This window comes from Schistocerca gregaria, chromosome 2 (genome assembly GCF_023897955.1).
Source record: "Schistocerca gregaria isolate iqSchGreg1 chromosome 2, iqSchGreg1.2, whole genome shotgun sequence".
Taxonomy (NCBI): Eukaryota; Metazoa; Arthropoda; class Insecta; order Orthoptera; family Acrididae; genus Schistocerca; species Schistocerca gregaria.
In genome coordinates this window covers 101,421,402-101,447,902 of record NC_064921.1, presented here as the reverse complement: position 1 = coordinate 101,447,902, position 26,501 = coordinate 101,421,402, and the positions used below count along the sequence as shown (strand labels likewise).

Here is a 26,501-nt window from a genome sequence, read left to right as displayed (position 1 = left end):
TGCTCTTATGGAACTTAATAGAATGAAAAGTAAAATAAATCAGAACATCGTTTAATTTATAGTTTTCGTAATTGTTTAGGTTTTTTTAACATTCAGCTATCGTTACCAATAATCAAAACCGAGAATAAAAGTGATAGTACCACATTCAACTAAACACAGCTTACAACGATTTTTTTTCCTTTTTTTCCAATGATTTACGACGCCTCTTCATTTCCCAAAAACACTGTCTACAAGCCAATATGACATTGCTCTATTACTACCACAGTATTTGACTTTTTTGTTTTAATATTGGCTCATAACATTTCGATGTGTGTCTGAAGATGTTACACACATGTGCTCTCAGTATATTGTATTTCTCAATAAAAGTCGTTACGTTATTGCGCAAACCAGCAGTAATATACTTACATTTAATATTATGTTAAGTCACATTTATTCTAATAGCAAGAAATATGATTTTTTAAAATTGTAACTAGAATAAAATCCCCTATTTATCTGAAGAATATCATTTTTATTGTGTGTTGGCCCAAATGTTTTTTGCTCTGCTTTAAAAGGCCGGTGATTTGATGGGCTGCCTATGAGTTAAGGCCGCTGAAAAGATAGGATATGTAAGACATGAAATTAGCGAAAGTTCAACTGTATCACGTAATGGCTATGTCTCGTCTGCTCTGAAAAATTAAGGAGAATTTTCCATAGTAACAGGATGGTTGTCATTATCATCTGGGTAACTCCAAAAGAATACCGATAGGCAGAAGACACTACTTCCTATGTGGGTTATTCTAATCGAACTATCTATTCCGGTTGTAGAACTCTACTTCGTTGTTCTGCTATCTTCCTAGTTGTACTCTTGATAGTAGACTGTGTCGATTAGTGAGAAAAGGAAGCACAACTAACATGCGTGATGACTTTTGTATTAGAAATGTAAACTTACTACATCTAGACCTCAATTCATTAGACGGTACTGGTCCTGAGGTGTTAGTTTTAGCGTAAGAATTGATATTCCACTGAGTGCCACGACGTACGGAGAAATGGATACTATGACCAGGAGACATGCTTAATGCCTACAATGGCAAATGATCATGCATCGGAAACGACTTACGCCTACGTAACGAATACATTAGCCCGATACAGAGTGGAGGAGGAGGAAAAGGAGGAGGAATAACATCTCCACTATCTTCTTGTTTTTTAAGAAACTGGTTCACCTTCCCTGGGACTCATGAGTGCCCCTTTTCTGAGGTAACAGTGAAGACGTCATGGCAGCGAAGACGGAGATGAAGACCAAACGCACGGCGGAACTGGCGAAAGAGGGAACCCTGCTTTTAGGGTTAACATCAGAGATGCAAATTAAAATTCAAACGTCTATGTTCCCGTATCGGACAGCATTTTGTCAGTTACTATACCCTACGTAACGGGTTTTTAATGTATCACTTTGACACTTACATTCTCAGTTTCATACATGAAATGGCGCACATCGATTTCCAAACACGTACATCAGACAACATACATTTAGGTAGCCGGTTTGGCCAAGACTGTTGCCATCTTCGGATCTTATGCTTTGTCACATTAAATCCTATTTTCCTCAGTTCTGTTAGTGGTCTTACACCATTACTCGTATATGTATGTCAGAGTCTGAAATTCACTGGACAAATGAAAGAAATGCTGTGTACAAACATGAGAATAATGCGCCGACGAGTATTCACAAACACAAACAGCTCGCAACCATTGTCAGCTATTAAAATGTGTGAACACGTATTGTCGTAGTATTGTTCAAATGGTTAAAATGGGTCTGAGCACTATGGGACTTAACATCTTAGGTCATCAGTCCCCTAACTAACCTAAGGACATCACACAACACCCAGCCATCAAAAGGCAGAGTAAATCTCCGACCCCGCCGGGAATCGAACCCGTGCGTGGGAAGCGAGAACGCTACCGCACGACCACGAGATGCAGGCCAGGAGTATTGTTATCATGTTTGTACAGAGTATTTATTTTGTATACGACATGCCGATTTTTTATTGTTTCGTATTTTTCATAGAGTCAAATTAATTTAATACGTTTGAGTGTGTTGCTTATATGTATATGTGTTGTGTAGCACGTGCTTTCCTTTTGTGTAGTGTCACCTCCTTGATAACGGCGTTGTCGACGGGACATTAAACAGCGGTTTGCCTTCTCTTTTTCTGTGGTGTCATTCAGTTAGGTTTCATGTGCAAATGTGTCACACAGAGAAATCTTACAGATTATTTGTTTAAAATTAATTACACGCTAGCCATCATGCAAGTACATGAACCATTACGTGTGGCTTCATAAAAGTAACTGACTTAACAATTATTTGTGCTGATAATGGGTAGCAAGACTTACGTGGTCGCTGTGGATGTAGTTCACTGAAACTGTGTTATGGACTGTAACGTCATATGTACTTGTGAAGTGCAACTTCAAAGATTTTTGATAAACTCAAGGTGAGCTGATATCGTGGTGAAGACGGATGGAGGGTCTGTATATCGACATGGAGTGACTCCCCAGGTCACTTAACCGATCACCTCATCATTCCGTACCAACGTATCTTCAGAGTCGCCCTGAACACGAAGCTGCTGAATCGGAGCTGCAGAATTCACACCTAGAAACTTTAAACCCTGTGCTTACTGTAGACCTAATGCTGGAAGGTGTAAAATATCCAAAAATCTCCAGCATTTATAAACAAACGCGTAGTCCAATTGTTAATTTGAATAAGTAACAGAACCAGCAGCAGAAAATGTGTTTTGGGCCTCCACAGGCTACGGTCCTTAGGCAATTCTCAATTAATCAGAAATCATCTAACACGACAAGAAAGCAAACTGTAAGATGAAATTCACAACAACTAAAAAATCCAGTTAGTTGAAATAACGCTCTAGTTTCTAATCTGAGAAACGACCAAATCCGAAATAAAGATGCATTTATGGTAATAGAGTGAACACAGCTCCTATGCTGCGAATATTAGCCGAAGAGACTCGGCTCTTTGTCCTGGAAGAATGGGAAGTGCTTGAGAGGTCGCAGTTAGTACGCCAGTGTACTAAACACATGATGTGGTCAGAAATACATGAACGGTAATACCGCAAGCAGTTACTTATACTGTAAGTAGGCTGTTTATGTGTTTCTAAGTTGGCAGCGCATGTAGCGCTCTGCATTAATAACTGTGACAGTGCTGTGCGCATACTGTCTGAGACTCTGTGGCTTGTCGCACTAGAAGTTGTAAGTTAACAGTCAACGGTAATGGAAGTTGGAGGTGAACAGCCAGCAGTGATGGAAGTTGGGAGTGAGTAGTTACCAGTGGTGGAGGTTATAGGCTGATAATTAGCAGTACTGGAGGTTTGAAGTATTAGCGCGAGCGGACGATCTGGACGTGTCCGACTTGGAGACTGAATATTAGTCATGATAATATACTTTTAGGAACTGGATGTCACGGACGATTATATAATTTTTGAACTGGTTGTCTCATTATTAAGGTAAATAGATTATTTGCTCTGCAACAAAATCTTTACAATGCTAACCACTCTCCTATTAGTAGTTAGAGCCTTGAGTAATTAGAATCGTTTATTTAGCTGGCTGTATTGGCGCTTGCTGTATGGTAGTACTTCGTGTAATGAAGATTTTGTGAGGTATGTGAATTATGAAATATGAGGGCTATTGTTAGGATTTCTACTAATGCAGGGCCATTCCTTTGTATTAACTATTTGAAGTCAGCTTATCAATTTGAAAGCAGTAGATCGCGCTACCCTTGAATATTGTGAGTATTAATGCGCAGGAAAAGCGTGAGTTCTGTTTATCAAGATAAATTCTGTAAGTCAGGAATGAAACGATAAAGACAAGGTAAGTCACAGTACGTCAGTTTCATCCGTTTAACCAGGTTTACTTGCATTCAGTTTCACTCAGCAGTTTGAGAACATTAAGAAATAATTCAGCAGTTTCAGTAAAATAATTTGTAGAAGGTTGACCACCTTAGTTATTTCAGTTCCTATAAGAAAAAAAACTTTAAATAAAGAAGTTTCAATACGACTGATGAAAATGCCATCATAGAACATTTCTGGAAGGCGAGTACTAATAGAACGTACATATCTTTTAAAATGCATGACACTCATCTGCTTCTTTGTGTTTTATTATTACTACCTATTTTACTTTCAAACCATCATTCTGATATGAAAGATCAAATATTATGCACATATCATTGCAAGTTTTATCACTGTGGCAATCCATATACTTACTGCTGCATCTGAACTGCTGAAGATCTGAGGAACTAAATAGGTATCCTTTCGCTGTAGATGGTGCGTCACATCTGAAACATATTTATAACTTCAGGTGCTCAGTAGTTGTGATGAGCCAGTAACTGTACTGATTGGTTATATTGATAGATATTGATTTATTATGCTATATTTCATGAAAGTAGACCTGTGTATGTGTATATGTATGTTCCACATCTCCTCGTGAACTACTGGATTGATTTCAACCAAACTTGGTATACATATACCTATCTGTGATACAACGATCGATGTGGGGTTAAGGTCGGCCGACCTATCCAAGGGATGGTAGCGAGAATAAAGAAGGAACATAGCCCTCAATGTGTGACTTCCCAGAATTTATTCAACCAGTATTTGAGAATTTTGGCACTTAGCGGTTTACAACGCACTTTACACGTAATTTCAAACATTTATGAATTCTTTCCGCTATGATGGACCCTACAAAATAATGAAAGAAAAAATTTATCGCTTACTACTTTTCCGCTGTTCTTAAAGTAAAAGCACCACATGAGCCATGACGTTACAACTTATTACATCATTACTGTTAACGGTTTTCGCGACACACGTCTTGCAGACAGTATGCACATATAGCCGTGTATGTAAGTGCAAAGTTATGTCACTGTACAACGCGTGTTTCAGGTGATACATCATAAACAACGAGATGCGTATACAGATTTTTATCCTCAAAGTGAAAGGCAATAAGTTCGTACTCTATGAAGTGCAAATAAGTCTTACACCTTGATAAACTGTCATGCTCCCATAAATGAGCTCAACAAATGGAATCCAGAGAAAGTTGAAAGCTTCTGGAAATTATTGGAATATGAAGTATAAACTATCAGAGATTCCATTGAAGAATGTTAAAATTTTATAAGAATATTCAGATAATATTCGGGACCTTCAATGCACATTTCTAAAGGAAAGGAAATTCAGGAAAGTATTTAGGGAATATCCAGAACACAAAAGAACAAACAAAGATGGAGAAAATCTAAAAGAACTATGCAGAAGTTTCAGCATGAAATTAACGCCCACACATTTTAACGAACATCCCAGGAATGGAACCCTCTTAATCACCTTACAGAAATCTAGGAGATTTCAGAGCGACCACCTAGCTATATCTTTGAACAACCAAAATAAATCATGAACATAAAAGTTAGAAAGGCTACTAATATAGAAACAGATCGCTATCTCACCACAGTAATAATGTAATTATTCCTCAACTAGAATTCCAAGACATCGGCGTAGGATTTATAAAATTTATACTCAAACTCTGAAAGTGAAGAAACAACAGTTTTACGAATGGCACGTATAGACTCAGGAAGCACCGAGAACATGAAAAACAAATTACTCAAAGCACCTCCTAAACAAGAACCACTCAAAATACACAAAAGCACAACGGTGTAATTAGAAATGTGAAAATGCATTACAGTGTAGAAAACAAGCCTGGCTGAAATGGTAAGCCACCAAAAGACGTAAAGACTTTAACTGTTTTAAATAACAAATGTTACTAACATCAAAAACGATAAGAACAGTGAAAATGAAGGGTGAAAATAATCAGAAGTCACTAACTGATGATGACTTCCCAAAACAATTGCAGGATTTTCCGTAAGATATCTAAACACAGTTTACGAACTTACCAACAACGTGACTTTTGCTTCAAAATTAAAATAGAAAATTTAACCCGGGCGACCAAGAAAACTGTGAAATATTAGCCAACTACAAGTAATTCAAGAAGTTTTTAGATTATCACAAACATGGGGAAAATGTACAGATCAAAATCTGGGATGTTCTTTCGCAAAAACCTGAAGCCTTCCGTTTGACTGAAGTCCAAATACTGTTAAGGATCTGAAGAATGACAAGATCCCAAGGGAAGATTCAGTAACCGCTGAAATGACGAAAAATGCAGATGCTGGAATAGTCAAACAGCCACTTGAAGTCATTCATAAAATCTTAAAAACAGATGTTATACCAGTAAATAAAAAAAAATTATTCATCCAGACAACAAAGAAGGTGATAATACTGGGCCCCACGACAGTAGTGGAATTTTCCTCTATCCAGTGACAGAGTACTTTGAAAAGCATTACAAAATAAAGCTGAGCCAACTGGATCCGTAATTATGAGAGTACCGAAAATGTCTTAGAACAGGAAGACCAGTATAAAACATTTTAAATCTGAAATTTGTAACCGGGTATGAATGGAAGCCAAAAGCATTTATGTACTGGTTGTAGATTTAAATAAAAGATTCGATGGACATGGAAACGCTTTTCAACGCCTTAGGAGAGGTTGGAGATTATGATATTTCAGTAGCAATCATAAACGATAAGATACAAAATTAAACCTGTAGGCAAAAACGTCAAGGCATTTAAAACTGAAACTGATATAAAACCAGAAGAAGGATTGTCTTCACTGCTGCTCAAGTGCATACTAGAAAAGCTAATCCCTGAATGGAGGAAACGTACGAAAGAAGCAGGAATGGAAAAAAAGAATTGTAACAGGGAGAAATAGGATAATCTGAGAACTGACAGTTTGGCTTTTGCAGACGTTCTTTCACTCTTAGCTGAAAGCACAGAAAATGCTACAATGTGCGTAAATGACGTAAAGGCTTCAAAAACAGACAGAAGTACTGTATATCTTTTGAAAAAACAGAATATATGACAGATGTCAATGAGGCACCGAAATACGTGGAAAATGAGTATGGAAAAATAAAGATGGCTACAAAATTTAAATTTCTAGATATAGTAACGCTAACGCTCTGGACTAACAAGCAAAGTTTGCATAGCCACGAAAAACGGGAAGTGCCTTTTTCAGTAAATAAGGAACCTGTGTAACAAGAAATGTTTATCCATGAATGTAAAACTCCGACACCACAACACTGTCAATATGCCAGAATGCCTTTATTCTTCAGAGTGGCTTTCGTTAAATACACCTATGGAAAAGAAGGAAACGAAAATAATCAGGAAAATCTTAGAATCAAGATGCCACAGGGGGTACTGGAAATTAAGCAGTAATAAAAATGTTAATGACCCCATGAACCATGGACCTTGCCGTTGGAGGGGAGGCTGTGGTGCCTCAGCGATACAGATAGCCGTATCGTAGGCACAACCACAACGGAGGGGTATCTGTTGAGAGGCCAGACAAACGTGTGGTTCCTGAAGAGGGGCAGCAGCCTTTTCAGTAGTTGCAGAGGCAACATTCTGGATGATTGACTGATCTGGCCTTGTAACAATAACTAAAACGGCCTTGCTGTGCTGGTACTGCCAACGGCTGAAAGCAAGGGGAAACTACGGCCGTAATTTTTCCCGAGGGCATGCAGCTTTACTGTATGATTAAATGATGATGGCGTCCTCTTGGGTAAAATATTCCGGAGGTAAAATAGTCCCCCATTCGGATCTCTGGGCGGGGACCACTCAAGAGGATGTCGTTATCAGGAGAAAGAAAACTGGCATTCTACGGATCGGAGCGTGGAATGTCATATCCCTTAATCGGGCAGGTAGGTTAGAAAATTTAACAAGGAAAATGGATAGGTTAAAGTTAGATATAGTGGGAATTAGTGAAGTTCGGTGGCAGGAGGAACAAGACTTCTGGTCAGGTGACTACAGGGTTATCAACACAAAATCAAATAGGGGTAATGCAGGAGTAGGTTTAATAATGAATAGGAAAATAGGAATGCGGGTAAGCTACTACAAACAGCATAGTGAACGCATTATTGTGGCCAAGATAAATACGAAGCCCACACCTACTACAGTAGTAGAAGTTTATATGCTCCGCTCTGCAGATGACGAAGAAATTCAAGAAATGTATGATGAAATAAAAGAAATTATTGAGATAGTGAAGGGAGACGAAAATTTAATAGTCATGGGTGACTGCAATTCGAGTGTAGGAAAAGGGAGAGAAAGAAACATAATAGGTGAATATGGATTGTGGCTAAGAAATGAAAGAGGATGCCGCCTGGCAGAATTTTGCACGGAGCACAACTTAATCATAGCTAACATTTGGTTTAAGAATTATGAAAGAAGGTTGTATACATGGAAGAACCCTGGAGATACTGAAAGGTATCAGACAGAATATATAATGGTAAGACAGAGATTTAGGAACCAGGTTTTAAATTCTAAGACATTTCAAGGGGCAGATGTGGAATGTGACCACAATATGTTGGTTATGACCTGTAGATTAAAACTGAAGAAACTGCAAAAAGGTGGGAATTTAAGGAGATGGGACCTGGATAAACTTAAACAACCAGAGGATATACAGAGTTACAGGGAGAGCATAAGTGAACAATTGACAGGAATGGGGGAAAGAAATACAGTAGAAGAAGAGTGGGTAGCTTTGATGGATGAAGTAGTGAAGGCAGGAGAGGATCAAGTAGGTAAAAAGACGAGGGCTAGTAGAAATCCTTGGTTAACAGAAGAAATATTGAATCTAATTGATGAAAGGAGAAAATATAAAAATGCAGTAAATGAAGCAGGCAAAAAGGAATACAAACGTCTCAAAAATGAGATCGACAGGAAGTGCAAAATGGCTAAGCAGGGATGGCTAGAGGACGAATATAAGGATGTAGAGGCTTATTTCACTAGAGGTAAGATAGATACTGCCTACAGGAAAATTAAAGAGACCTTTGGAGATGAGAGAACCACTTGTATGAATATCAAGAGCTCAGATGGAAACTCAGTTCTAAGCAAAGAAGAGAAAGCAAAAAGGTGGAAGGAGTATATAGAGGGTCTGTACAAGGGCAATGTACTTGAGGACAATATTACGGAAATGGAAGAGGATGTATATAAAGTTGAACTGGAAGATATGATATTGCGTGAAGAGTTTGACAGAGCACTGAAAGACCTGGGTCGAAACAAGGCCCCGGGAGTAGACAACATTCCATTCCAACTACTGACGGCCTTGGGAGAGCCAGTCCTGACAAAACTCTACCATCTGGTGAGCAAAATGTATGAAACAGGTGAAATACCCCCAGGCTTCAAAAAGAATATAATAATTCCAATCCCAAAGAAAGCAGGTGTTGACAGATGTGAAAATTACCTAACTATCAGTTTAATAAGTCACAGCTGCAAAATACTAACACGACTTCTTTACAGACGAATAGAAAAACTAGTAGAAGCTGACCTCGGGGAAGATCAGTTTGGATTCCGTAGAATCACTGGAACACGTGAGGCAATACTGACCTTACGACTTATCTTAGAAGAAAGATTAAGGAAAGGCGAAACCAACGTTTCTAGCATTTGTAGACTTAGAGAAAGCTTTTGACAATGTTGACTGAAATACTCTCTTTCAAATTCTAAAGGTGGCTTGGATAAAATACAGGTAGCGAAAGGCTATTTACAATTTGTACAGAAACCAGATGGCAGTTATAAGAGTCGAGGGACATGAAAAGGAAGCAATGGTTGGAAGGGAACAAGACAGGGTTGTAGCGTCTCCCCGATGTTATTCAATCTGTATATTGAGCAAGCAGTAAAGGAAACAAAAGAAAAATTCGGAGTAGGTATCAAAATCCATGGAGAAGAAAGAAAAACTTTGAGGTTCGCCGATGACATTGTAATTCTGGCAGAGACAGCAAAGGACTTGAAAGAGCAGTTGAATGGAATGGACAGTGTCTTGAAAGGAGGATATAAGATGGACATCAACAAAAGCAAAACGAGGATAATGGAATGTAGTCGAATTAAGTCGGGTGGTGCTGAAGGAATTAGATTCGGAAATGAGACACTTAAAGTAGTAAAGGAGATTTGCTATTTGGGGAGCAAAATAACTGATGATGGTCGGAGTAGAGAGGATATAAAATGTAGAATGGCAATGGCAAGGAAAGCGTTTATGAAGAAGGAAATTTGTTAACATCGAGTATAGATTTAAATGTCAGGAAGTCATTTCTGAAAGTATTTGTATGGAGTGTAGCCATGTATGAAAGTGAAACATGGACGATAAATAGTTTGGACAAGAAGAGAATAGAAGTTTTCGAAATGTGGTGCTACAGAAGAATGCTGAAGATTAGATGGGTATATCACACAACTAATGAGGAAGTATTAAATAGGATTGGGGAGAAGAGAAGTTTGTGGCACATCTTGACCGGAAGAAGGGATCGGTTGGTAGGACATGTTCTGAGGCATCAAGGGATCACCAATTTAGCATTGGAGGGCAGCTTGGAGGGTAAAAATCGTAGAGCGAGACCAAGAGATGAATACACTAAGCAGATTCAGAAGGATGTAGGTTGCAGTAGGTACTGGGAGATCAAGAAGCTTGCACAGGATAGAGTAGCATGAAGAGCTGCATCAAACCAGTCTCAGGACTGTAGACCATAACAACAGGAGGAGGAGGATATTAGCCACAACGAGGAAGAGGATGGTTCAATAGGCTCTGAGCACTATGGGACTCAACTGCTGTGGTCATTAGTCCCCTAGAACTTAGAACTACTTAAACCTAACTAACCTAAGTACATCACACACATCCATGCCCGAGGCAGGATTCGAACCTGCGACCGTAGCAGTCGCACGGTTCCGGACTGCGCGCCTAGAACCGCGAGACCACCGCGACCGGCGAGAAAGAGGAGAACTGTATACTATGGACATGTAACAAAGCTAGATGAGAAAAGACTTACCTAAAGAATTTCAAGCTGTTTTTGCCAGAAATCAACACAGCAATGACGTGGATCAAAGTCGTGAAGGCAGACCAGAGGGAAATAATGGTGGAAGACCAAAAATAAAAAGTTTCAAGGTGGTTAGGGAGAAAACAAACAAAGGAATAGGTACAATAGTGACAGAGCAATAAAAGAACAATATAGAAAAAGAATGAACATCTCCTGGAAAGAAAGGAAAAAAAGGGTGATATAAATTATTTCATGTGGTGTTTCGTGGGACAAATCGATAAAAACAAAAGATAAATTAATGACAAGTAGGTTTGTATTGAAGACATCTGCAGTGAGTAATGTGAGCGCAGACACAGAAAAGGGCAATGTAGTAGCACACAATAGATTAATGAAAAAAGTAGAAAGGAACGACGTCACTGTCGGCAAAAATATGTGAGAATGAAGTGTAATTTTAGAGAGGAGTGTGCATCTCTGAACAGTTTGGCAAAGAGGAATAACCATATTTGAAAGGAAACAAAGGAATTGCATCAGCGTTTTATTACCTGCAATTGGAAATGAAATTGTTCATTGAATACATGATATCTTGTTCCGGATATGGAGATTAACAATGGGAAACGAAACTGCGTGTATATGTGCTTAGGTTTTTGTGGCCGGTTTTCATTTCAATAACATATCTCCCCGTAAGTGAAATCTGAAGAACTGGCAATACTACCGACATTTCGGCTACTGCTAAATCATAGAGAATTCAAGTATCGTAGCGAAAGTACAGTAGCAAAACTGGTAGTGATTCACACAAAAGAGAGAATGACTGCACATCTTCGACAGTGGCGTAATTTCGTCTTGCTATGAAATTTGACTACTAGGTGCAAACTGTCCTACATATACAAGATAAAGTTTCTTCGTGTCGATGTTAACTGAGGGTGGGCATCCCTAATGCTAACGGATACTAACAGATACGCCCTGTTGCAGTAACGGTCTTCATATAGCACTTCGAATTACATTCACAGAGTATCCGGTCATTCATTTGCTTTCTCCTTGCTACGGTGATTTAAATGTACAAGTTATATTCCATTAAGAGAAGAGCATTTATTATGACTATTTGTTTTGATGACTGTCTTGCTTTGCTCTATGATAAATAAACTAGTATTAAACACTTCAGAAATTTAAGTAAATTGCTTTCGCAATTCCAACAGTGGATGTGCTACTTGCACTTAGTTTCAAACTGTCTAGTACTCTCTTTTACTTACACTACAGTGGGGAATCCTGGCTCAAATAATGAGCTTAAATTTATTTGGAGAGTGTTTGTGATTTCGTATATTGCATATAGGCAGTTAATTGTACTTGTTCGGCTGTGAGTACGTTGGTGAACGTGTAAGTGTTCTGTAGGACGTGCTTTTCTTTTGTGTTGAGTCCCGTCCCTGACGACCCTGTTGCCTACGGCGTGTCAAACATTAATCTTCCTTGTCTTTTATGGCGTTGTTAAGTTCCATTTCATGTACAGAAGTGTCAAGCAGAAGGGTCCCATCTTCTTTGCGTAATATTCAGATGTAGTCGTAGTCTAGGGCTGCCGGCACGGTAGCTCAGCGTGTTCGGTCAGAGGGTTAGCTCCCTCTGTAATAAAAAAAACTGAGTTACTCGATCAACAACGAACTTAAACGGATGTCTTACGACGTCCGCCCCGAGCAGATGCAACGAACAAAATCGAACAAAATGAGTAAAAAAAAGGGGGGGTAGCGTCTTTGATTCATAATCAAAACGTCTTCGGTCCCGGGTTCGATCCCCGCCACTGCCTAAATTTTGATAAATAATTAGCACTGGCGGCCGAAGACTTCCGGCATAAGAAGTCAGCCTCATTCTGCCAACGGCCTTGTCAAAGAGGGTGGAGGAGCGGATAGAGGTTCAGGGCACTCTCTTGTCCTAGGGGTCGGAAATTGCCCCTAAAGACGGAAGAATCAGCAATGATCAACGACATGAGGATGCAGAAAGCAATGGAAACCACTGCATTAAAAATACGTAACGTGTATCCACAGGACATGTGGCCTGTAGTTGAAGAAGTGTCATGATGATCTCTCCATTGGCAAAAGATTCCGGAATAGTCCCCCATTCGGATCTCCGGGAGGGGACTGCCAAGGGGGAGCTTACCATGAGAAAAAGATTGAATAATCAACGAAAGGACAACGTTCTACGAGTCGGGGCGTGGAATGTCAGAAGCTTGAACGTGGTAGGGAAACTAGAAAATCTGAAAAGGGAAATGCAAAGGCCCAATCTAGATATAGTAGGGGTCAGTGAAGTGAAGTGGAAGGAAGACAAGGATTTCTGGTCAGATGAGTAACGGGTAATATCAACAGCAGCAGAAAATGGTATAACAGGTGTAGGATTCGTTATGAATAGGAAGGTAGGGCAGAGGGTGTGTTACTGTGAACAGTTCAGTGACCGGGTTGTTCTAATCAGAATCGACAGCAGACCAACACCGACAACGATACTTCAGGTATACATGCCGACGTCGCAAGCTGAAGATGAACAGCTAGAGAAAGTGTATGAGGATATTGAAAGGGTAATGCAATATGTAAAGGGGAACGAAAATCTAAGTCATGGGCGACTGGAATGCAGTTGCAGGGGAAGGAGTAGAAGAAAAGGTTACAGGAGAATTTGGGCTTGGGACAAGGAATGAAAGAAGAGAAAGACTAATTGAGTTCTGTAACAAGTTTCAGCTAGTAATAGCGAATGCCCTGTTCAACAATCACAAGAGGAGAAGGTATACTTGGAAAAGGCCGGAGATTTGGGAAGATTTCTATTAGATTACATCATGGTCAGACGGAGATTCCGAAATCAGATACTGGATTGTAAGGCGTACCCAGGAGCAGATATAGACTCAGATCACAATATAGTAGTGATGAAGAGTAGGCTGAAGTTCAAGACATTAGTCAGGAAGAATCAATACGCAAAGAAGTGGCATACGGAAGTTCTAAGGAATGACGATATACGTTTGAAGTTCTCTAACGCTATAGATACAGCAATAAGGAATAGCGCAGTAGGCAACACAGTTGAAGAGGAGTGGACGTCTCTAAAAAGGGCCATCACAGAAGTTGGGAAGGAAACCATAGGTACAAAGAAGGTAGCTGCGAAGAAACCATGGGTAACAGAAGAAATGCTTCAGTTGATTGATGAAAGGAGGAAGTGCAAACATGTTCCGCGAAAATCAGGAACACAGGAATACAAGTCGCTGTGGAATGAAATAAATAGGAAGTGCAGGGAAGCTAAGACGAAATGGCTCCAGGAAAAATGTGAAGACATCGAAAAAGATATGATTGTCGGAAGGACAGACTCAGCATACAGGAAAGTCAGAACAACCTTTGGTGACATTAAAAGCAACGGTGGTAACATTAAGAGCGCAATGGAAATTGCACTGTTAAATGGAGAGGAGAGAGCAGATAGGTGGAAAGAATACATTGAAAGCCTCTATGAGGTTGAAGATTTGTCTGATGTGATAGAAGAAGAAACAGGAGTTGATTTAGAAGAGATAGGCGATGAAGTATTAGAGTCGGAATTTAAAAGAGCTTTGGAGGACTTACGGTTAAATAAGGCAGAAGGGATAGATAACATTCCATCAGAATTTCTAAAATCATTAGGGGAAGTGGCAACAAAACGACTTTTCACGTTGGTGTCTAGAATATATGAGTAAGGCGACATACCATCTGACTTTCGGGAAATCATCATCCACACAATTCCGAAGACGGCAAGAGCTGACAAGTGCGAGAATTATCGCACAATCAGCTTAACAGCTCATGCATCGAAGCTGCTTACAAGAATAATATACAGAAGAATGAAAAAGAAAATTGAGAATGCGCTAGGTGACGATCAGTTTAGCTTTAGGAAAAGTAAAGGCACGAGGGAGGCAATTCTGACGTTACGGCTAATAATGGGAGCAAGGCTAAAGAAAAATCAAGACACGTTCATAGGATTTGTCGACCTGGAAAAAGCGTTCGACAATATAAAATGGTGCAAGCTGTTCGAGATTCTGAAAAAAGTAGGGGTAAGCTACAGGGAGAGACGGGTCATATACAATATGTACAACAACCAAGAGGGAATAATAAGAGTCGACGATCAAGAACGAAGTGCTCGTATTAAGAAGGGTGTAAGACAAGGCTTGTAGCCTTTCGCCCCTACTCCTCAATCTGTACATCGACGAAGCAATGATGGAAATCAAAGGAAGGTTCAGGAGTGGAATTAAAATACAAGGTGAAAGGATATCAATGATACGATTCGCTGATGACATTGCTATCCTGAGTGAAAGTGAAGAAGAATTAAATGATCTGCTGAACGGAATGAACAGTCTAATGAGTACACAGTATGGTTTGAGAGTAAATCGGAGAAATACGAAGGTAATAAGAAGTAGTAGAAATGAGAACAGCGAGAAACTTAACATCAGGATTGATGGTCACGAAGTCAATGAAGTTAAGCAATTCTGCTACCTAGGAAGTAAAATAACCAATGACGGACGGAGCAAGGAGGACATCAAAAGCAGACTCGCTATGGCAAAAAAGGCATTTCTAGCCAAGAGAAGTCTACTAATATCAAATACCGGCTTTAATTTGAGGAAGAAATTTCTGAGGATGTACGTCTGGAGTATAGCATTCTATGGTAGTGAAACATGGACGGTGGGAAAACCGGAAAAGAAGAGAATCGAAGCATTTGAGATGTGGTGCTACAGACGAATGTTGAAAATTAGGTGGACTGATAAGGTAAGGAATGAGGAGATTCTACGCAGAAACGGAGAGGAAAGGAATATGTGGAAATCACTGATAAGGAGAAGGGACAGGATGATAGGACATCTGCTAAGACATAAGGTAATGACTTCCATGGTACTAGAGGAAGCTGTAGAGGGCAAAAACTGTAGAGGAAGACAGAGATTGGAATACGTCAAGCAAATAATTGAGGACGTAGGTTGCAAAGTGCTACTCTGAGATGATGAGGTTAGCACAGGAAAGGAATTCGTGGCGGGCCGCATCAAACCAGTCAGTATACTGATGACCAAAAAAAATAATTCATTACGCACTATCCCCATCAGGTTAGGACACGAACGATTACGTTAACGCGCTTGTGCGAACAAAATACAGAGAAAAATTGCATTTGTTTTTCGATAACTGACATCATTAACATAATTATTTGTACTGATGATGGGGAGTTGGACTGATGAGGTCCGTGAGGAGGTAGTTCAGTGAAACTGTTTGAACTGCATGTGTTATGGACCGAAAGGTCGAATATATTTGCGAAATGCACCTTTTTGATCAACTCTAGGTGAGCTGATACCCTGGTGAAGAGCGCCTGTAGCGACATGAATTGAATTCTCAGGACAACTCACCGACTGCCTGGTTGTTTCGTGCCAGCGGTTTGTCAGAGGCACCCTGAACACGAAGAGGTAGAATCCGAGCTGCATAACTGACACCTTGTAGAAAAATTAAGTCCAGGAGTCGCTGCAAGCCCTTAATCAATATTTAGTTCATGCTTCCAATGCTGTAAGATATAACACACCCGAAAATCCATTGCTTATATTTAAAAAAAACGACTAATCAATTGTTAAATTTAACAAGTAAGAGCAACAGATGTAGAAAATGTGTTTAAGATAACGTACCAGTTTTTAATCTGGGAAAGGATCGAATCCGAAATAAAGATGACCTTCCGGTAATCGAGTAAAAACAGTTCCTACTCTACCAATATTAACCGAATGCTATCAGTTTTTTTCACTGGAAGACTGCAATGTGGGTTAGAGATCACAATTAATAAGCCAGCGGAAAACAAATTCATGATATGTTCTGAATTAATTAACGGTAATAGAGCAGGCTTTTACTTGCACCACAGACGGAAATGCCATTATAAGAGACATCTGTTGTAGAAGACTGCCAACAGAAGTTACTTACTTTTCAAAATGCACGACACGCATCTCTTTTAACTATCTTTTATTATTACTGTGTGTTTCAGTTTCACAGAGCCACGACAGTATGAAAAATCAAATATTACAGACATGTCGTATCATATTGCATCAACATGGCAGACAACATATTTACTGACCCAATTGAACTGCAGAATGTCTACTGAGCTGAAAAGGTATCCTTCCACAGTATGTGGTGCGTCCACTTGTAAAGCACAGTTACAACCTCAGATGTTCAGCTTTTCAGGTCGGGATGTAATTATATGAATATGTGAATAATACTTTATCTCTTATAATCATTGTGTCACATTGAAGCCTATAGTGATAATGAAAGACAAGTCAAGAGTTGTGTGTCATGCCTTAGAGAAAAAGAAAACTTTCATAAGTGTTCCCATACAGAACTTAGTATCTGCAGGCAGAACGATAGCTAATCCATGTCGACACTCTTGCTTAAAGTTCTGTAGTTGGTGTTGCCGATGACGACTGCCTGGAGAACATCAGGTATCTATATTCTCCCTAAGCCGGAACTGACTTTAATAGGTCTTCCTGAAGTAAAATACAAATATAATTCGTAGCAGACTAAGGAAACAAGGTTAGTCATACTTTACGTAGTAAAAGAACTGAAAGAAATGTGTTAGTGTCAGAGATCTTTAAATTTAGCTCACAGTTATCTTTGCATTCAAAGCATGCCCCCATCCAGACATCCAGAAAAAGGTTTCCCGTGATTTTTGGAAACCGCTGAAGATAAATGTTTGGATGGTCCCTTTGAAAAAGGTTAGATTAATTTTCTTCTCTGTTCTTCCGAAATCAGAACTTGTACTCCGTCTCTAAGGAACTCGGTGTCATTGGACAGTTGTCCGTAACAGTCTTTAATAATGCTTCGTAGAGGAAGTACTTTCTGCGTTTAAACTCTCAAACAGTAGTGCACGTACCTCTTATACACAAAATAATATGTTCTACTTTCCCTATATTCCATATTGAAGGCAAAGTGCAATGCGCAGAGCACCATATACGTACTTGGCTGCACCACTTCTCGGAAGTTAAGACGGCACTTTTAATGAGGTGGGTACTCATAACTTTATTCATTAGACATTAAAATTTTTATGCAGAATTGATTTTTATGATGTAAATTGACATGTTTTCAAAATGCCTGCAAAGTAGTTATACCTTGTGCAATGCAACAATGCAACAATGCATTCGTGATGGAACGTTCCTCGAATTGTTGTTGCTGTTTCACCACGCACAGTGACCTCTTGACATATCGGTGTTTTAATAACTGCAAAACGACGCATGCCATTTCTTTCCTGTAAATATTTTGGAACAACGTTGTAAAAAAGTTCGGTACATCTGTCTGACATTTGCGGTGAAATGTTCTCGACAGTAGAATAAACAGCCTACGTTCAACTAGTGATCTAACAACTGGATACTGAGTTTCCTTACCTGCAGTGACTGACTTAGTGCTCGGTAAGCACATGGCTTCGACGTACAGTACTTCTCCTTAGACAGAGCGGGATAAAACAGCCTGGATGCAGTTCAGCATTGTCTCTGAGACCGTACGTCGGTGACTACAGACGATGACATCAATTGTAGATACATATCTGAAGAAAGATAAATGATGTCTTATGAAATCACTAACTACCTTATCAAGACAAACTGTCGAATGATAATGAACAGTGTTTACTGGTATATGAGTCGTTCACGAAAATTATTCGATCTAGTGACTTGAATTGCCCTCTAAAGTTAATAACAGTAATTTTAACTTGTCATACACTTATGCACAAAGTCTGACCTCTCACACCTGCAGATTCTCGTAGAGAAAAATAGGTCACGAACGTAAAAACTATATCGCGTATGCACTCATCTAAGTATTCCATTGGACGGTGTGCCTGGTTGATGTGAACATTAGAGACATTGAATTTTATGGGAGAAAGAGTATCACTACCCGATGACTAATGACTAATGGGCTCTGAAAAGTCTCATAGCTATCGTGGAAGAGAATTTGTGTGTTTCACACACACACCCAGTGTAGATCATTTGCAGAGGTGGCCTGATACAAATACCCTACTAACTGTCCTAATTGCTGCTGATATCGTAATTTCCATCTAAAACCTGTTATCGATACGTAGCACCCCCATCAAGTTAAAATTTTATTTCATTTTGCGTATTTACTTCGTTATCGTCAAAGCAATTGCTCGTATGCCTTTGTTAAAATAGATAGACTGCAAATAACATTGCATAAGAAGTTTGTGAAATCTGTACTTTGAGTGTTTACGTAGATATTTCTGATATTCCATTACCATTGCAAACAAACATTCGTTTCAAAAATTTAGTTCCCTTTTCATGTTGCAAAAGGACTGTGTCTATTAGTTGACTTGGGAATTCCATGTTGTTATCTGTTTATTGCTTATTCTTTCACTTAATCTTGACATAACTGTATCATATTTATACGTGGGCTTTTAGATGGAGGTGCACTCAATATACTGTACTTCTCAATTCTAGATGCACTACGAATGTTGATGAAACGTTTCTGCGAGCATCGTTGTTGGATTTCACGGAAATACTTCTTGGTTCTTAACACCATAATAATAATGAAGTGTATTGAGGAAGTCCTATGTAGAAACTCTTTGTATATATAGAAGCTGAGATCCGACGTAATCAATAAGTTATCAAATCTTCGAATGAAGCCCTAGTGTAACGGTTGAATTTACGACGTCAAGAGATTTTTTGGCTCTATGTGACATTTTCGTTTATGTGGAGGGATGCATATGGGGCCTGAAGATGGCACAGTAAAATGGTGAAACTGGTAGCCTTCAAAAGGAAATGAAATAACATCTTAAGTTACACGGTTGTTGTTGAATTTCACTGACATTGACAATCAGCTTATATCTGAGCTAAACCAAATTTTCTCTGAGCGCAACAACATAATATTTCATGATTGTAATTCGACATAAAACTGCCTTTTATCTGAATAATATCATTTAAGTTGTGAAACTAGTTTAGTTCTTTTTGCCACAGTGTTCTTAAAACGTTATTGAGCTAGCGGGCTGCGTCCAAGGTAATGCATATTAGATTACAGGATCGGTAAGTCATTGGATGCATATGAAGTTACTAATAATTCACGTGATCATTTAATTCCTAAGCCTCATTTTCTTTGAGGAATTATGGAGAATGTTCAGTAGTAACAGAAGAGATCTGAATATCTGGAGGACTCGAAAAGATCGTCGATAGACACAAGATATTACTTCGTATGTGTGTTTTTCTTATAGAATTTGCCAAAATTTTGATGTGATATGCAATATATTGCTGCTCGCCTACGGACGATGGATGTCCACAATTTACAGCACAGCGAACTGCGACGAGGACAGTTATGCTGAACAGGATGGAATCACCATGTAGTGGTTCGGAGAACGGAGCACCGTGAGCTGCTGAGGCGCCTGGTATGGAGGCCCACTTATGAAAGAAAATCCACATCCAATGTTTTAAAACATTCCTACTTGGTAATCTTTGAGAAAATTCGTGGTGAAAATCAGTCGTCTCGATGAAATATTTTATAACTGAATTAAAAGTATTCGTTGGCAATGGTGGCCGGTTTCGGTCACAGCGTGAGAATCTTCAGACCATATTGCATCCTGTTGCGGATGGTGTCGGTGACCGGGGAGGGAGCGTAACTCTACGAACTGCCTATAATCCTATTACAATTTTACTTTCATAATGTTATTTATCTGACTGCGAGCGCCGTGCCCGTCCTCCAATAATCCACAGAAAATTTTAAAATTTAGGTGCCAGAAAGTTAAATACTATTCACCTATGAAACTGAATGTGCAGTTGCCACTTGTGACTGTAGAAGTGTATGTTCTCTTGTTCTGTCATTTTCATCTAGTTTTACTTTACGCGCTGGTGCAGAGGGATAATTAAGCATAAACAACGGGATGAATACAATTAAATTAGAAATGTAACGGTACATCGAGGGCACGAATACTGCCATTTAAGTTCTAGGGCAGGAGGAAACATTGTGCTGTGTACCAGGGAGTTAGGGACACTGGCCTGACGTACAGTATGTACAGCTCAAGTAATCTTCTCAAAGCCTAAAAAAGCAAGTGTTATATGCCCCTCTAGACACCTAGACTAGAGCTGCATCATGCGTCATTTTGTGTCTCTGCCTCACTGCCAAATGTTGGCTATGAACACACAGCACGCATTAGAGACGACAGCTCTTGTTTAGGCTTGATACTTGCAATCTGAATTCATTGGCTGGAGACCGTTCGTTTTAGGCGTTGTAAATACATTGGTGTCCAAAATTAAAACAACAAACGGAAACTTTGCAGGGTTATGTTTACTTTGCCATAAAACAGTATAAACACTGATAGCAAAGTAGAAACAATGTAAAGAAAACAAAATATAAACAGCTGCAACATGCAGAACAGTACACGAAAATGTTCTTCGTATTCTGCAACTGAACAGATTTGCGCAAACATTCCGACAACTGGTTAATGTGCTCACTATGGGTCGTGATCACCTCTGGCGGCAGTAGAGGCCTGACAACGATGGAGCATTCTGTGAATAATCTCGTAATGGGATTCAAATCGGTAGAGCGAGTGGGCCACGCCATGCGTTTCCAAGAAATCATCGACCACTAGTGATCTGTGAGGCCGATCATTATCGTCCATCCTTACGAAATCTGGGCGCACATCATCTCGCAATAACGGTACATGATGTCCCAAGACTTCGTCCGGTACCTGACAGTTGTTAAAACTTTCCAATTTACCCGTACAATTTCATGAAGAGGTGTTAGAGTGGTCAACGTAATCCCTACCCGCGCCATTAGCGATCTTCCTCGATATCGATCTCTTCCCACAACGATCGGCTCTCGAAATCGTGTTCCACAGTCCCTTCAGCTGCGAAGCCGTGGAGAATCACTCTGCGGACCAAATCGGGACTCATCTGGGGAAAGAACATTGGCCCACTCTTCGACTGTCTAGGTGGTATTTTGACGACGTACTCTAGTCGTTCCCTCTGTGAAGCTGCGTCAGAGGCAGACACAGAGCTTTCCAACGGATGACATTACAAAAAGCGTAGTTGTGAATTGTTTCAGTGCGACAGTTTGTGAAAGAATAGTAGAAAATAAGAACGGTTGCGGAAATTTAAGCACGATGGTGGTCCATTGAACAGAGTTGCATTTACTCATGCTGATTCAGGTTCACCATTTGCCAGAGTTTACTTTTAAGGCATATCTTATAAAAGACGAGGTAGTCTGAAGATTTAAGGCACTTCGTACGATGTCAGACAGAATAGGTGGTCAGTGAAATGTCAGTATGTTTCAGTATGTGTAAGTGGAATCAGAGTAGCCGGATTTGCAAAAGCTAAATCCATCCAATTTATTTGTGGCCAAGAGCGTACGCAACATACGAAACTCAGCCCATTACTTGTAAAAGCGTACGCAACATACGAAACTCAGCCCTTTACTTGTACATTTTACAACTCAGCGGTGCATTTGAGGGTTTATTGTGGTCGGAGGGGGGTTGTACAATTTTGTCGTGAGTGGGCTGTGTATAAGTACTCACACAACACTTTTGTCATGGCGAGATGTTACCTTTGCTTCGCAATCAACTCAATAGAATCAAGTGAAGGAGCAGGAGAAACGTATATTGCTATGAAAACAGATGAAATGGGACTAGCGAACACATCCGATCCAGTTATGCCCATAACTGGAAAACTTATTATTTATATATGAGGTGTCTGTTCTTTAGGACGTGGTCGAAATAATAATATTTAAGGCGAGTCGGCCAATGTGCTCTTCAGTGCAGGTGCACAACATGCTCGAACTCTTACGGGAATCGCCGAAATGCCGCGAGTAATGAGGATAATTGGAGCGGAGCACAACGTAAGTAGTTTGTGGATAAGGTAAAAAATTTTTGTCTGACGGGGGGAGTGTTAGGCCAGTTCGTGCAGTTGCAGCGATCACTGTGCCCGGATGGCTCAGTGGTCACAGCATCTGCCCAGTGATCAGCAGACCTTGCGAATCCTGATCCAGCATAAATTGTCAACTTTCCCCATTGATTTCAAACACTGCTCGCTCGCAGCCAATGTCTGTAATTCCTTTGTGTCTTAATCTTACAATGTCCCAGCAGCGTCAAGAAAATTAGCATGAGCAAATAGATAGCAAAAAAAAAAAGCGAATAGCAGGGAGCAAACTGGAAAAACTTAGCAATGAAGCCATAAAGTGGACGTGATATATGCCCTTGATCAAGAAATAAACGGTTCTAGGCGCGCAGTCCGGAACCGTGCAACTGCTACGGTCGCAAGTTAGAATCCTGCCTCAGGCATGGATATGTGTGACGTCCTTAGGTTAGTTAGGTTTAAGTAGTTCTAAGTTCTAGGGGACTGATGACCACAGCAGTTGAGTCCCATAGTGCTCAGAGCCATTTGAACCAAGAAATAAACGAGTTATCACTAACTGTGGGAAAGGATGACGAATTTAGGGAAAATATATCTGAGTTAGCTACAAGGTGTCAACAGGCGAATAAGTTATGAAGCCATCAGGATATTCAATAGGAAGCCCACAGCAATTTGAGAATTCTGATGAATTTTGTTGTATATAGACCATCGTTTATATTATGTGAAGATATTTCGTTAATTTTATGTGCGCGGTGTTCAAAAACGTTATATTTTAAGCATTTATTCACAGATTATCCTTATTATAGTGATTTTGTATCGTTGTAATGAGTTACTTATTAATTGGAACTAACAAAAGACACGTATGTGAAATGATATACTGAAAAACGGAAGAAATAATCTGTAATGTTAACTAACAATTTGAAACATAAAATTAAAATAAGTAAAACAAAAAACTACAATATTAAAATGTTTAGACATTTTAGTTAAATGTATTGAAACTACGCCGACAGCATACTGTGTACAACTTATTTTCCAAAAAAATCCATTTCAGTAACCAGCTTTACTACACTTGAATGGATGTGGCGTGAAGGCTTTTTTTATTTTATATTCTAATAAAATTTGTTAAAGTTGGAGGGGTACTCATTAGAATTTCATTTTATTACAAAATTCGATTACACTGTTTTCAGGAACATTTACTCTTCATCTTTTATACTAAACACATTTTCACGGTTTCTAAGCTATTCATGCTAAACCTAAAAGTCAAATTACCATTCGGGGTGTATGTTACCCCTTAAAAATTAAAACAGACGAAAACAGAAAATGCTTGTTGCATTGCACCTCATACATAGCCCCCAAATTTCATTAAGATCTTTCCTTTACGCCTTGGAATTTTCCCTTGTGAGTCTTTGTAATGGCTTGCGAATGTGTACTAGAACTGGAGTGCAACTTTAACATTTGCCTATCGATAGCAAGAGCGGCTGAAGCACCTTTCAGAAATCACCGAAGCAGTTAAGTCTGCCGCTAATTCCTCGCCAGTGCACCATACCTCTGGAGATCCTCACCCCCACAGAACATGGGTCCAGTACCGTAGGTACAAATAGTGGATCGGCTAGTACAACCTTGGTGGGACGTATCAGTACCAGATTACACAGTACATTACTATTGGAGACGTGCTCGAGAACGCTACCGTAGTAACGCATGGGTCGGGAGGCGGGCATTCAGTACTCTGTACCAGATTCACCAGTCCGATTCAGTTTGTCACAGAAAGCCCAGAGCAGCTACTGCTTCACTCTCTGCGATACTCACCCACCACACAGTCCAGAAGGATCAGGACGAGGAAGGTCGATCTGAGCACCTTCAGGAGTCTTATCGAGGTCAGGACAGCCTGCAATGATTTATATATACGCCTCCAGACACGATAACGTGTAACTGACCTCTAACTGTATTGAGAAACACGATAATTAGCTGAAATTTTTCCATGTATTCTTATCTTTGATACAGAATCCAGTATATGCGCAAGTGAACGAAATCTGTTTTTAGAAAACGACGCATTTAGCATCTTCACACATTCCAGATCCCTATTCACTGTGTTTCTAAAGTGGACTGAGATCGATGAGTTAAAAAAGTGATATAATTTGATATCAGGAAAAGAAGTCATGAAGTCCAATTTCACCATGTTCGGAAGTAGTAATTTTCAGGAACCAAGCAATAGTTATACCATTTCTGCATCGGTTACAAAAGTTGATGGAAAGAAGAAAAGTTGGAGGTTAAAGTCCCGCCGACAACAAGGTAATTAGAGACGGTACACAACTTTAAGTTTGCGCAGGTTGGGGAACGAAATGGGCTGTGTCCTGTTAATAGGAAACAGAATTTTCCTAGAGCGATTTTGGGAAATCACGTGTATCATAAATATGGATATCCGAAAGGGGATGTGAACCGTCGTCCTCCAGAATGTGAGTCCAGTGAGCTAACCACTGTGCCACTTTACGTCCTGTACCCTCATTATGTAGTGGCTCTTCGAAAACCCTGACTACATATTATAAAAAGATTGTGACGTATCATGCCATTTGATGCTTTGAAAACAGTTACTTTTTCTAACCACGCTAGCTTTATCTGCTAGATTCTCGAACAGGTAACCTACACTGCGGCCTTTGGAATTAAATCACACGTAATTTTCATCTTGTGACTTTCGTCTGTAGCACAGAACAAAGGTAATCAAATAATCTAAATTTCTCTTACTCTGTTCTCTGAACTGAAGAATATTAAATTAGTATTTATTGGAACCTTGGTACTTCCACGATATTACTTGAGTGTTCGTAAGTGTTCAAATACATTCCGCGTTTCTTGTAATATCTTTGGTTGAAGATAGGAGGAATGGCGGCATCGGTAGCAAATCTTGAATTTAATCAAAATATCCACGGATGTACTGCCGGTCTACAGTGTCCAACGGGCACAATATTTCGGCGATCATACATGTCGCCATCATCAGGTTTTAAGTACCCCATTTTGAAGAAACACCGGGTCGGAACTGTGTTTTGTCCTCCGAAAAAAAAATCGTGCACTGGTGGGAGCGCCAAAGATGTCCTCGGTTTGAGGAAGGCCGGCGTGTACCAGATTCCGTGTCAATGTGGCAAGTCGTATATTGGTCAGGCGATGCGTACCGTCGAGGTTCGATGCCGTGAACACCAGAGGCACACTCGACTGATGTATCCGAGCAAGTCGGCGGTCGCTGAACATTGTTTGTCGGAAAATCACGCTATGGAGTATGACCGCACGAGGATTCTGGTACAGACGTCGAGATACTGGGACAGCGTTGTTAGAGATGCCATCGAAATTCACACCAATGACGACCTCATAAACCGTGACTGTGGCTATAATCTTAGCAAGGCTTGGGAACCAGCGATTGGGTTAATCAAGAGTAAATAGAGCAAACGTATACTTTTGACGACAACGGCGGACAGAGCCATCACTCCGACGTTATCTCAGACGCCGTCGCAATCTGTTCCACCGCGCCACCGTGGCGCGGGGCGCGGACGGCGGAGGGAGCGCGCCGCGGGTGGAGTTTATTCAAATCGGCCGCCGCCGCGACCGAACCCAGTTCCCTCTGAGCAGCCAAAGCGTACGGATCTCCGTGCCGGCACGTTCACAGGAGCTCAGTCCGTCAGTTCACCTGATGATGGCGACATGGATGATGGCCGAAATGTTGTGCCCGTTGGACACTGTAGACCGGCAGTATACCCGTGGATATTTTGATTATCAAATACGCTGGGAGATACTCAAGAATCAGATCTGGAGTATGTTTACTGCAGATCGACTTCAGTTATGTGTACCG

At 40.1% G+C, this 26,501-nt stretch overlaps 1 long non-coding RNA gene across 1 annotated transcript; it reads right to left on the bottom strand.

Annotated features, from left to right (window-relative positions):
* Nucleotides 1–3,940: 3,940 nt before the first annotated feature.
* On the bottom strand, nucleotides 3,941–24,540 carry LOC126336113 (uncharacterized). Its single transcript, XR_007564901.1, has 4 exons — nucleotides 24,476–24,540; nucleotides 18,215–18,372; nucleotides 17,942–18,078; nucleotides 3,941–4,303 (listed from the first exon to the last, which is right to left on the bottom strand). It is a non-coding gene; the product is annotated as an uncharacterized LOC126336113 (long non-coding RNA).
* Nucleotides 24,541–26,501: the final 1,961 nt, after the last annotated feature.